This window comes from Lactuca saligna, chromosome 4, assembly GCF_052625555.1.
Source record: "Lactuca saligna cultivar CGN05327 chromosome 4, ASM5262555v1, whole genome shotgun sequence".
Classification (NCBI taxonomy): Eukaryota; Viridiplantae; Streptophyta; class Magnoliopsida; order Asterales; family Asteraceae; genus Lactuca; species Lactuca saligna.
In genome coordinates, this window is record NC_136420.1 from 24,060,012 (window position 1) to 24,074,292 (window position 14,281).

The window sequence follows — 14,281 nt, forward strand, 5'->3', positions numbered from 1 at the left end:
GGTTAAAAAAGTTCTTGAATTTTGAAAATAAAAACCGAAGACTTTTGAACAACTGAAAATTCAAATCCATATAAAATGGTATTTTTAAGTAAGGAATTGCAAAAAGAGCACCATAAAGTTATGAAAATGGTATTTTTAAGTAAGGAATTGCAAAAAGAACACATAAAAAGGGCTGGAAATGTTTCATCAAGAAATTGTAATTATGAAGAGAAACTTACCACAAGTATCAGAGCGAATGATTTTGTTAAGTGGGAGAGTCCATGATTCTTGATTACATTGAAGACATCATCAAATATTTCTATTAAGATGTTTTGAAAAATTAAGAACAAAAACCCAAAATCACCCCCCAAAAATTAAAAACAAATATTTCTATAATTAAGATGTTCTAAAACTACATTATCAATTAGGAAACAAAATTCAATGTATATTGCTTAAACAAGTAACATTTTTATACTTCAAATTTTTTTTCCTAATTAAGATGATGTATAACTTTGATAGTAAAATGTCATAATATGATAAACAATTATTACAATGTCTTAGTTGTTTAGACTAACTAAATTTATAATACTAGTTAGATTATCAAATAACATCTTAATACAAAAAAAAATACTAGAAATGGTGCATGTGGATCGGAATCAATGTTGAAGTATAACATTATAACAGGAGGATGAAACAATTGACATAGTTATGAAAGTAGGTTGCTATTTAACCAAAATTAAATGCAGAAATAACAGATTACTTGTACTTGAAGAAGTAAAAGCAAGTTCCTGCAATTCCATTGAATTTGATGTTATGTTGCTGCAAGTTCTATGATTAAAAAATACGACTTCTTAGGTGTCGACATTGATTGTAATCTGGTTTGATTTCCTCTGAAATCTTAAACATTAGGGCAATAGCTGGTAAATCTGCATACATCACATGAACAAAAAGTCAATTAAGGTAACAGCAGGAACTGGAAATAAGAAATAACAAAAGTTTTGTGTATAGAGAGAAAGGAAGAGAATATGGTGTACTGCTTTCAATGAGAGCTGCAAGTAAATGGAAAAAATCAGCAACATTGAATAAAATAGTATCTCAAATCACGTAGTGAAATTAATCCAAAATGAAAATCATAATAAACAACAAAAAATGGTGCAGACCACTAAAATCCCAAATGAAATTAATCACCAGACTTCTCACATGTTCACCTTTGCATCGCCCCTAAACCCAAACTGATTTGTGTTCGCCAAGGAATGAAAGTTCCCAGAAGCCACATTACAGATACTCAAATGCATATCATCAACTATAAATGGTGTAGTGATTAACAGCTTTTTACAGCTTTTTATTACCCCATAAGGATGAATCTGGAGTAGTGAAAATATTTACTGCTTTTTTTATTACCTGATTAACAGTGGTAAATGCTCCATGAAGGTTTTGAGGTTGTATTTCTGCTATGTAAACTGGTACCTGTTTGTTATTCAAATTTGACACATTTGTAATGTTACAAAGAACAATATAGAACAAAACATTTCAGAAATTGTTGCAATTACCACATAGTAGAGAACCCCAATTCCATATCCTATCGACAGTCTTCCAACATCCATCAACCAAGAAAACTTTTTAAGAGTAATTACAAAAGTGATAAGATGAATGAGTACACAACAATGCAACATACAAGAAAAAAAAATGGAGAAGGAAAGGAATTGCCTTGGAATTTAGAATTGCTAACCACCCTAACAAACAAAACATTTTAGAAAGCCCCCATGGTCTGCATATCATATCAAATTGAGAGAAGCCTAATTAAACAACCTTAAAATCAGATGTTCTTATGTATGTCTCAATAAGGCATTTCATCTAACAGCTGGCCTGCAAATGAGAAGTAGGAAAAAAAAAATCAAAGTAACCAAAATTAGAAACAAATAGAAAGGATATCCACCTGTATGAACAACTGAAAAATAAGAAATGAGGTGTGAACTATTGTAAGAAGATCTGGGCTTTACAACCTTTTCTATTGATGCCCTAATGTATGTGTCTGAAAATTTTAGAGAGAATCTAACATACCTATTAACACAATATGACAGATGAACAAACTGAGTGTGTTTTTCAAATGACACTGCTGAAAAAAACAACAACAAAATTGGTAAAATAACCATTAAACTATTATAGTCAATATTTCAATAAGTAAATTGTTAAGGAAGTTCAATTCTCCAATGCATTCTTGGCTTGTTTTGGGACCCTTTAAAATTGAAAGCTTATTAGCAGGGTATAGTTGGGTTTGTTTTTCTTGTTGCAAATCATGACCATTAATTTCTGAAGTTGGTTTTTGTAATCGTTTGTTTTTCTTGAAAATAGCCCCAACCAAAATATGAACGAAACTAACATGATAATGATTCAAAATCGAAAACAACCAAAACCAAAAGATGATGCAGTGAGGTCAGTGGGATTTACCTAATCGATCTGTTGTGTATTTCGGCATATTAGTACAGGGCTACCATTTTTTATAAAATTGCAAGATTAGGGTACAAAATATGAAAAGCAAAAAAATCAAAAAGGTAAAAAAAGGAAAGAAGGAGATGGTGTCGCGTACTAGGAGCAACAATGCCCTACCATCTGTTGTTCAAAATTGAAATACAATGCTGATAGGGTGGAAAAACGGTGAACGAACACGTGCCTATCAAGAATCGATAAAATGTCATAAACTACCCAAAATAGAATAGTCAGTAAAAAATCCAGAAGATAACAAACCATGAAAAAGAAAGTACCGAATCTACCCAAAATACCATGAGTTCTCTGTTCCTAACTTTCATTTCTTTAATATACATACATATATATATATATATATATATATATATATATATATATATATATATATATACACATATATATATTAATAATGCTATAACACAATGGTAAAGACAGTATGATATCAAACAATGTAAGAATTTTGTAGTATCTTAATAGGTTTAATGTAAAAAAAATAATGCTATAAAAGTTTATATATATAATGTGCAATGTCTTCTTGGATAAAAAAGGAATAAAAATGCTATTTTTGGCAACAAAATAGAACATGTTTAGATTTCAAAGTACAATGAGTTCGATTTTTAAAACTGCAGTGTTTTAATAGAACATATTATAGATTTTATAAGTACATCTTAATAAGAAGAAAAAAATAAAAGAATACCTTAATATGGAAAATATTGAGGGTATACTGCTATAATATGGAAAATATGGAAAATATTGAGGGTATACTGCTATAATCTGTTACATTTTCAAAATAAAATGTCTTAATAGATAACTCGTGAAGAGGCCATGAAAGAAGGGCGTTATAAATGGTTGACTCTGAATATACAATGCTTAAAAACAAAAAAAAAGTAAGAATAGAGGTTGCAATCATTAGCGGTTTATATTACGTTCGGATACATTGCTGATTTGGTAGGTTCACGAAATCAGCATACACTACAATAATAAAGAAATAAAAAATAAAATAAAAAAAAAAAAAAAACGAAAGCCTACCAGTATGGCTTTAAGGAATTTGTAAACAAAAACCACAAAGGGTGAGTGAAGTAGACGCCTCGTGATCCAGAATAAGGGAGGCAACGTAACAACTTGTGATCAGTTTATTTTTCCTGCATAAATGTTAATCAACACCTGTAGCATTAAAATATTGAGTAGAATCCAAAAAAAAAAAAAAAAAAAAAAACAACCTACTGTTATAATTAGTCTATTGATTTAACAATAAAAGTGTTTTATGTCTTAATTGAAATAAAAAACAGAACATACTTTCACCTTTTTATCGATCTATGCACATAGCTATTTACTTTCCCAAAAGAAATGGTTCTTGAACAGAATCCTGATCACATATACATATAAGGGTCGTTTTTCTTTGAAAGAAGTTTGTTGGAGTGTGACTGATGGTTAAATATCTAGCATACTTGCACCAATCACCAAAAGAGATGATTATATAAATAAAAACTAAAATCATGGAGACGTAAAAAATTGGTTTAATGGTAGAAGGCTCTCTCATGTTCAGCCAACATCCGAGATGGCAAGCCTCTCTTTTTCTGTATGTGCGTCCATCGCCCTTTTCATCAAAGTGAAATCCTTTAAAATCAAATAAAATGAAAGATACTATAATTGGTAAGTTTAATAGCTATGTACTTTAAGAAGAAGTGAAAATGGTAGATTTTCAAGCCAAATTGATAGCCTCAAGACCTTACAAAACAACAATCATAATAACCTAAGAACAATTTTAATCATAGTTGATTAATTAATTATTGGAAATTCAATTATTACTACTTGATTTAAGAGTTTAATAATGCAAGCAGTTGAGAATCCTTTAGCTTTAGTGTTTGTGTAATTATGAGATTATTTTACCTTCATATTCTTTAACAATGTAAGAACAAAGAAACGGGTTGTAGCAGTTGGAATTTGTTTCATAACTAAAGTGCAAAAATAGAAGTAAACAATAATGCTAAAGTTTCATAAACAAGACAAAACAAATTCAGATTTTCATACATAAAAATGTCCTAACTGAAAAAAAAAAAAAAAAAAATAGAATGTTCTATTAGATTTTGAGTGTAAAATGTTGTAATGAAAAATACAAGGTTACAAGTACTTGGATTTTCAAAGTACAATGTATTATTAAAAAAAACAATGTTTCATTAGAAAACTATGAAAAAAAATACAATGTCATAATTGAAAGTATAATGTTGTATATAACTAGCTTTTTAAAGTACAATGTCTTAATAGAAAACAACTAGAACTTCAAGTAAACTATGGATGCTAAACAACATAGAACACATATAGATCAAGAAAGTACAAAGTCTTAATAGAAACAAAAACATCCATACAATGTTTTAATATGCTAAATTTTCAAAGTGCAATGTCTTAAATGAAAAAAAAATGAATGTTTTACGTTCACAATGCCAATGTCTTAAATAGGAAAGTATTAGAAGTAGAAGAATATATGTGGTTGGTTATATTTTAAAGTACAATGTTGTTGGAAAACTATTAAAGATACAAAATCTTAATCGAAAAAATTGAAACTATAAAGTTTTACTTTGATAACCAAAACCAAAAATAAACATATGAGAGCTAAAAGTTATACTGACTTAATATGAAAACTATAAAGCTGGCTATAGATGAATATATAATGTTTTAATTGGTTTAAATTTTTAAAGAACAATCACCTAATTGTAAAAGTACAATGTCATAACATGTTAGTAATTTAAAGTCCAAAGCTTTAAATAAAACTATTAATGCTCTATTTGATTTGAAAAAAAACAATGCTATTATTAGATAAGTTTTCGAACTGCAGTGTCTTTATAAGAAAAACAATGCTCATTTATATAATATATTTTGCTATATTTTGAAAGTACAATGTTTTAATCAAAGTGCACTATCTTGATAAAAGGAAACAATTCAAAGTATAATCTCTTAACTAAAGTGTCCTATCTTAATAGGAGAAAACAATTATAATGCCATAATTGGTAAACCAAAACAAAAAAAATTTAGATTTTTAAAGTAAAATGTCCTAATTTGTTTTTAAAAAGTATGATGTCTTAATATGTTAGATTTTGAGTGTAAATAGTATTAATGAAAAGTACAACGTTACAACTGGGTTTTGAAAGTACAATATTATAATTGAAAGTAGAATGTTGAAAATGTATATAATTACATTTTCAAATACAATGTCTCTAAAGAAAAAGATTAAAAATTCAATGTCTTAATAGGGAAAGAAATTTAAAATATATATAACTATGTATAGAACTAAAATCAAACAAGTTAAGATTTTCAATGAACAAAGTCTTAATAGGAAAGTAAATAAAAGTATATCTTAATAAGTTAAAAGTATAGTGTTATGATTGGGCATAATTTTCATAGTACAACATTTTTATAAGGAAAAAATATTTAAACATGCAAGAAGTGGTAACCAAAATCAAACATGTTTAAGTTATCAAAGTACAAAATTAGGTAAAAAAAAATATACATCTTAATAGGTAAACTGGTTAGATTTTCAAAATAGTGTCCTAATATGAGATCTGAAACGTATATGGTAAATTCATAATGCTCATACTTGGAAATTGATTACATGTTAGAATAATTAGAGATAAACCATCTGAAATGTAGAAAATAAAAGTAGAATATTAATTAATGTCTAAATAGAAATGCAAAATAGAAGTATAATGTCTTAATAGCAAATAAAATAAAAGTAGAACGTATAAATAGTATGGATAACTGAAAGTAAAATGAAAGTTTAAATTTTCAAAGTACAATTATGAAAACAATTATGAGAGGAACGTCTAAATAAATAGAAAATATAATATTATGAATGGTGACCAAAATCAAACAAGTAGACTTTGAAAGTATTATAATTTTTAACATACTTAAATAAGAAAAATTAAAGTATAATGTTTTAACACGAAATAATTGAAGTATGATGATATAAGAGGCAACCATATTCAAAGCTCAGATTCTCAAAGTATAAAGTCTTTGGATTAAAAACAATAAAAAAATGTCCAAAAAGTTAGATTTTCAAAGTATAACTTTTTAATAGAACTTATTATAGTTAAAATTTCTTGATAGGAAAAAAAGTTGGAAGTCTTTGTATGTTATAAATTGAAAACATAATGTCAATAGTAGGTTAGATTTTATTAAAAAATCTTAATAAGAAAAAAAATATCTTAATAGGAAAATATTGAGTATGATGCTATAATCTGTTAGATTTTCAAAGTACAATGTCTTGATTCAAAGTACAAATTCAGATTTTCATAAGTAAAAAAATGTCCCAACAGAAAAAAAAAATGTTCTATTAGATTGACTGTAAATGTGGTAATGAAAAAAATACAATGTTATAATTGGTTGGATATTTAAAGTACAACTTATTACTAAAAATAAAATATTTTATTAGAAAACTATGAAAAAGTACATTATTTTATTATTAAAAGAGATACAATATCTTATTATGTTGAGTACAATGTCATAATATAAAACAATTAGAAATTCAATGTCTTAATAGGGAAGAAAATTTTCAAGTATATTAACTACACATGTTAAGCAAGATAGAACACATAGAGATTGAGAAAGTACAAAGTAATAATAGACAAATACGTAAATGTACAATGTCTTAATACATTAGATTTTGGAAGTATAATGCTCTGCTTTGATTTTCAAATTAGTGTCTGAAAAGGAAAATGTGGTAATGAAAAATAAGATTTTGAAAAAATAATTTCTAAAAATAAGATTTCAGATCTAAAAAACAATTTCTTAAAAAAACAATGTACAATGTCTTAAAAAAATCAAATAAATTCAGATCTAAAAAAAACAATTTCTTAAAAATAAGATTTTGAAAGTATAGTAAAATGTTAATAGATTAAATTTTGAAAGAATAAAGCTACAGATGGTTAGATTTCGAAAATGCAATATCTTAAAGAAAATAAATAAATAAATGTACAATGTCTTGATAAGAAGAAAAACTAATACTATAATGTGTTAATGTGTTGGATTTTAAAAGTATAATGTTATTAAAATTTCAAAATAAGATATCTTTATAGAAAAAAACATAGTACAATGTTTTAATATGCTAAATGTTCAAAATGCAATGTCTTAAATGAAAAAAAAAAGTATGTTTTACCTTTACAATGTCAATGTCTTAAATAGGAAAAATATTAAAAGTAAAAAAAAAAATATATGTGGTTACCTTTTAAAGTAAAATGCCGTAGAAAAATTATTAAAAGTACAAAATTTTAATCGAAAAAATCAAAAATATAATGTTGTAGTTTGTTAACCAAAACAAAACCTGTACAGATTTTAAGTGGAAGGCTTTGATAAAAAAAATATATTAGTATAACATTTTAATGTTAGATTTTGAAAGTTTAACACTATAACTACTTTGATTATCAGAAAATACAACGTCTTAATACAAAATAAATAAAAGTTCAATTTTTTAAATTTAAGAATATTGAGTTTCCAACACTATAATTGGTAACAAAAAAGATAAACATATGAGAGCTAAAAGGTATACCGACTTAATACAAAAACTATTAAAAGTACAATCTCTTAATAGAAAAATAGAATATAAAATGGTATAATCTGTAATTGATAGGAAAAATATTAAATGAATATATAAAGTTATAATTGGTTTAAATATTTAAAGAACAATATCTTAATAGGAAAAATATTACAATTTCCTAATACAGGAAAAAAAAAAAAAGTATAATTCTATTACTGGTGAGTGGTGACCAAAATCAAACTAGTTTATATTTCAAAGAATAATGTTTTATTTGTAAATAGCAAAAAAAGTAAAAGTACAATGCCTTATTAGATAGGTTTTGAAACTGCAATGTCTTTATAAGAAAAAATATTTTATTTACAACTGTCTAATAGGAAAAACATAAGAAAGAATGGTAAATTTAGTAAGCAAAAACAACTTCAGATTTTCAAACTGCAATGTTTTAATATGTTGAATTATCAAAGTGGCTTAACACAAACGATAATAAACATACATTGTTTTTATAGCAAAAAATTGGTTTGATTTTAAAAGTATAACAGAGTATAAAACCGGTTTGTTTTCAAAGTCTTTTGTCTCAATAACAAAAAAAAATGTAAGATGTTTTAAAAAAAGATCACAAAATGGTAATATCTATTGTCTTAGTATAAAAAAATAGTATGATGTCTTAATGGGAAAAAATTAAAAATAGATTTTCAAAAAACAAAGTCAATGAATATATTTTCAAATTAAAAAAAAAAGAAGTTTTAAAAAGTTAAGATTTTTATAATATAATGCAAGCGGTTGGAATTTCAAATAAAAGTTCAAGAAAAAAAAAATTATATTGTCTGAAAAGGAAAAGAAACTAAAAGTAAAATTGCTATATATGTGACCAAAAAAAAACTAAAGTTTTAAGTCGTTTCAAAGTGCAATAAAAATACAATGTTAAAAGGAAATTTATTTAAGTTAAACATTGGTAACTAAAACCTAAAAGGTTAATATTTTTTATTTCGATCCTAGACCTTATTTATTAAATGTTAATAATAATAATGGATTAATAGCTTTTTGTTTACAGAACCCTGGGTGTACAAATAAAAGTTCATGGACCTTTTTTGAAAGAAAAAAAATGTTTAAGTACTTTTTGTATGAAAAATGCTTTCAAAAACAAAAATAAAACTACTGTCTTTTGTAGGACAGTAATTTTGAAAGTAGAACTCAATAATTACTAACCAAAAACAAAAGATATTTAAAAATTTAAATTACATCGACTTAATGGGTAATATTTTCAAATTGATTATAAAAAAAAATACACTATCTTAATAGGTTAGATTTTGACAACAACTGAAAGTGAAATGTTATACTGATAACTTAACTAAAAGATAATTTAAGATTTCAAAGTATAACAGAAAAAAAAAAATAAGAAAAATGTCTTAATATGTTATCCGAAAGTAAAATATTATAATGTTAAGCATAAGACCCAAAAAGGTTACAATTTAAAAGTATATGTACATATTGAAAGTCAAATGCTAAAGCTAATTAGATTATCCATCATAGTACAATGTCTTTATATGTAAATTTAAGATTTTAAAGTTATCGTAGGAAAAAAAAAATTAAAATTACAATATATTGATTAGAGAAAAAAAAAAAGGTACATTTCTATTAACAGTAACCAAAATCAAGCATGTCTATATTTTCAAATTACAAAGTCTTAATAGGTTAGATATTCAAAAAAAAATTTAGGAAGACAAATAAAAGTGCAATGTCTTAATATATCAGATTTTGAAAGTATAATTTACAATAGGTTAGTTTTTTCAGAGTAAAATGAATTAATAGGAAAAAAAAATTCAAAGTATCATATGCTATATCTTAATAGGAAAAGTGCAATGCTTTAATAAGTTATTATATGAATGGATAATGCTATAATTGTTTAAATTCTAACCAAATGAAAATGTCTTAATAGGTAAGTTACAGAAAGTATACATGGTTACCTCTTAAACATCAATTAGAAAAAATAAAAGTAATTTCTTGTTAAAAGAAAATTTGAAAGTGTAATCATATAATGTTGAAAATCATAAGAAAAACTAAACATAATTAGATTGTAAGCGCTTAGAAAAAAATATTAAATATACATCTCAATAAATGTGCAATGTTTTAAAATATGTTTGTAGTGTAAATGTGTCATTGGTTAGAATATCAAAATACAATGTCTTAAAAGAAAAAATTGGAAAAAAATTGATTTTAAAACTGTAATGCTATGAATGAAAGTATTATACTATAATGTATATTTAAACGATACAATGTGTTAATAGGTGAAATTTTGAGTGTTTGGCTATAAATGAACGTATTATACTTTATTGTGTATTTAAAAAGTACAAATTTTAAATAAGAAAATTAAAATTGAACTTTTTAGAAGAAAAAACATTTAATTATCAAAAGTAAAATGTCGACAGCTATTTACTATTGAAAGTAAGATGATATAGTTGGTAACGAAAATCAAAAAAAAGTTTAATATTTTTCAAAGTAAATCATGTTGAAAAGTATGTATCTTGAAAGTACCATATGTCCATGGGATAAAAAAAGGAAAATATTAGATATGGTAACCAAAATAAAATAAAAAACTACGATTTTCAAAATTGAATGAGTTAGTAGAATAGATTTTCAAAGTATTTTAAAAGTAAAATGTGTTAATAGATTAGATTTCGTTTAGAATAAAGCTATAGATGATTCGATTTTAGAAATGCAATGTCTTAAAAAGAAATAAAAGATGATTTTCACCTACTATCTTAATAGAAAACAAAAGAAAAATGCAATGTCTTAATAGAAAAAAAAATGAACGTGTAATGATTAAATGTTAAATAAAATCAAGTACATACAAGTGTTATAATTGGTATGTTCATTGCCACTTATTAGTTGAATTTATATAGTATATAATGTATTAATGTGGAAAAAATTATAATCACAACGTCTTCTTAATACATAAAAAGTAAAAGTAAGATGCTGTAAATGGGAATTAAATTAAATAAGTTAAGGTTTTCAAATGACAAAGTCATAACAGTAAAATTAAATTAAAGTAATAATCTCCTAATAGGAAAAAAAAAATGAAAGTAAAGCTGTAAAAGGGTAACCAAAGACAAACAAATTTATATTTTCAAATTACAATATCTTAAGAGAAAACCATATATAACTATATAAGTACAATGTCTTAATAGGTTAGATTATGAAAGTAAAATGTCATAATTATAATGCTACAACTGGTTACATTGTTTAAGTACAATGTTTTAGTAGAGAATAAAAAAATTTACTGTTATAAACTTATATATGATAATAGAAATTAAGAACCAGAACTTATAATGCTAAAATTAGTAACCAAAATCACACATGTTTGGATTTTCAAAATACAATATCGTAAAAGAGAAAATGTTACAAATACAAAAAACTATAATGCTAAAAGTGTTGGTTTAATAGGTTGTTATATGAAAGCAAAATGCTATAACTGGTTTGATTTTCAAAATACAATGTTTCAAAGGAGAAAAGTTATAATGTCTTAAAAGGGCAAAATAAAAAAAAATTAAAAAAAAAATTAAAAAAAAAAGTTAAAATGTTGTATACATGGTAACGAAAAAATTAGGTTTTTAAAACACAAGGTCTAAAACATGTTGGATTTTGAAAGTGTAATAAAAAAATGTAATAATAGATTAGATTTTGAAAGAATAAGCCTATAAATGCTTAGATTTATAAAATACCGTGTTTTAAAAGCAAAACAATAAGTTCCCAATGTCTTTAAAAAATATTTAAGTAACACATTGGAAGTATAACATTATAACTTAATATTCAAAGTGTATTGTTTTAATAAGAAAAAGATAAAATTACAATAATGATAGATTTGGTTAGATACTTAAATTTAAAAGTACTAAAGCTCTTTACAGTAAAATATTTGAGAGTATAACGATATAACTGGTAACCAAAATCAAACAAATTCAAATAAATATGTCTTAAATCTTAATAGAGCAAACAAAATTTCGAAGTATAATATTAAAAGTCTTAAAACATTGAAATCGGGTTACTGGGAAACGATATATCTGCAAGTCTCAAATTTTGAGAACCCCAATCCTCAAAAAAAAAAAAAAAGTGATTAGAGTTATGTTGAATCGAAACCCTACCTGATGTTTAAATTCTTGTTAAATCACTGTAATTGCAGATAACAAAGGAGCAATTCAACAGCCTGAAATAGAAGACACAATGCGATCTCCTTCTTTTATCTTTTATAATCTGCAATGCATCTGGTACAACAGATTTTACAAAAAAAAAAAAAAAAAAAAAAAAAAAAAAAAAAAAAAAACCCTCAAAGAAGACATGGAATACTAGAATATAGAAACCCTAATGAGACGAAACAAGACATGGAATACTAGAATATAGAACCCTAATGAGACGAACAGAATGAAATTAAAACGGTCATCAACGTTCGATTCTTTCTTCTCCATAAGTCAATTTTAATTTTGCAGAAGAAAATCTCTCAACTCGATTTACAGAAAGAAAAATAAAAACTATAGAACTCGGATAGAATAAAATACAGAGCAAAAAAAAGCAATAAGAATGAAAACTTACAGAGGTGTTGATGATTTCTTGGATTGCGGATATGGCTATAGTCTCCAGACCGAGAGAAGAACGACTGAAGAGCACATCTATCTATATCGCCAATATACACCGACGCAAACCTTTCGACTTCCAACGGCTATTTGTAAAAATATTTCCAAAATTAAAAATATTTTGTAAAAATATTTCCAAAATTAAAAATATTCCTTTTGATAAAACCTCTTATTTACTTGTTATTTTGCAAAAAAAAAAAAAAAAAAATGCAATCTCTTAAATAAAATTTATTAACAGAAATAAAAGAAAATTAAAAATGCAATCTCTCTCTCTCTCTCTCACATTTCACAACCAAACACACAAACACTGATCCACCTTTAAGAACATGAAGAATGCCCAGTACTCCCCTCCCTTCTCTAGCGAAGCAGATCCTTCGGTCACCATCATAAACATCACTAAACCACCGATAATGACCAATTTTGCCTAGAAAAATCGAGCCTTCAGACAATCATCATCATATTCATCTTCAACCCACCATGAAAAATCACCACTATCGAGAACCCATCATCCTCATTTGCCTTATGACCATTTATCTTCTAATCAAATTGCAGCTCAAAAAACATATTAAGAAAGATGAAGGATGAAGAATGAGGGATTGTGATTGAATGGAGAAGTGACGTTGTAATCGAACAAAAAAGGAAAAAGAACAAGGGTCAGACCTCCAATCGAATTTTAATAAGGGAAGAATGAGACACATACAAAATTAATGGAGGTGGTCGGATGATCGTCGACTTCAGATCTTCTATAAGTTTACGATGACAAAGTTAGATCTAGAAACGGGCATACATACACACACTTAGGTTTGGGTTAGGGAAGAATATCATAACAGTCGAATCAATTAAATCCAGATGAATTGAAGACAGCGCCTACAGTAACATTGTAGATCTGATGCACCGTTCAAAGTGATTTCAAAAATCGATTTCATCTCCTCTCAGCTCTCCTCCATACTCTCTGTTCAGAACGGATAAATGGCGGCTAGGGTTTCGTTAATGGTGGTTCACAACAGTGGAAGAGGAGGCGACTGTGTTGGGGTGAAAAGTTCTTCATGTATGACTTTGTAGATGGTTTGACTTTTGTAGACCCACTTGCATGTGGTGCATTAGCCTTTTGACTAATGAGTATTAGAGAGTGATAGAGAGACATGTAAACACCTCTGTATAAGGTGGGTTCATACCACTTGTAGAGGTGTGCTTGAGAGATGTAGTCATAGTGATTAGTGAGTGAGATATTTATGAAGTTCTAGACTAGATCCCTTTTTGTACTCATTTACTATGATCGAATATATGTTTTAGCACCCAAATCACCATGTTCATTGTGCAAACTTTAATTCGGCATGTCAAACCGTGTTCTTATGTCACTACAATTGGTATCAGAGCGGGTCTTCAAGATCAAGGTGATTTTTGAAGAATGATTCTCGGTTTGACAACTTTTTTCACAATTAGAGCATTTTTGGTGAGTCTCTCTCTATGATCTCTCTTAATCTTGTTGATTTGTGCATTACGTTCTTGAATTTTGATCGATTTTATGCAATGGATCTAATTCGTTTCAACCCCACAGTTGATCTAATCAATTTTGTTTAGATCGAGCCCAATACAAACATGATTTTTGTTTTGATTTAATCTTGAGCCCAAATCATAATTCATTACTGTTCATCTACTCATTTTTAGC

General features: G+C 26.3%; 1 long non-coding RNA gene across 11 annotated transcripts; it reads right to left on the reverse strand.

Annotated features, from left to right (window-relative positions):
- Positions 1-222: 222 nt before the first annotated feature.
- LOC145041392 (uncharacterized) lies at positions 223-12,690 on the reverse strand. Of its 11 annotated transcripts, none has more exons than XR_013680165.1 (8): positions 12,572-12,690; positions 12,127-12,246; positions 3,766-4,080; positions 3,493-3,605; positions 2,041-2,095; positions 1,530-1,845; positions 740-1,446; positions 223-298 (listed from the first exon to the last, which is right to left on the reverse strand). It is a non-coding gene; the product is annotated as an uncharacterized LOC145041392 (long non-coding RNA). The 11 variants fall into 11 exon arrangements; XR_013680173.1 differs by lacking the exon at positions 223-298 and having other exon boundaries at positions 626-1,282; positions 1,381-1,446; XR_013680171.1 differs by lacking the exon at positions 223-298 and adding an exon at positions 2,587-2,650 and having other exon boundaries at positions 626-1,446.
- Positions 12,691-14,281: the final 1,591 nt, after the last annotated feature.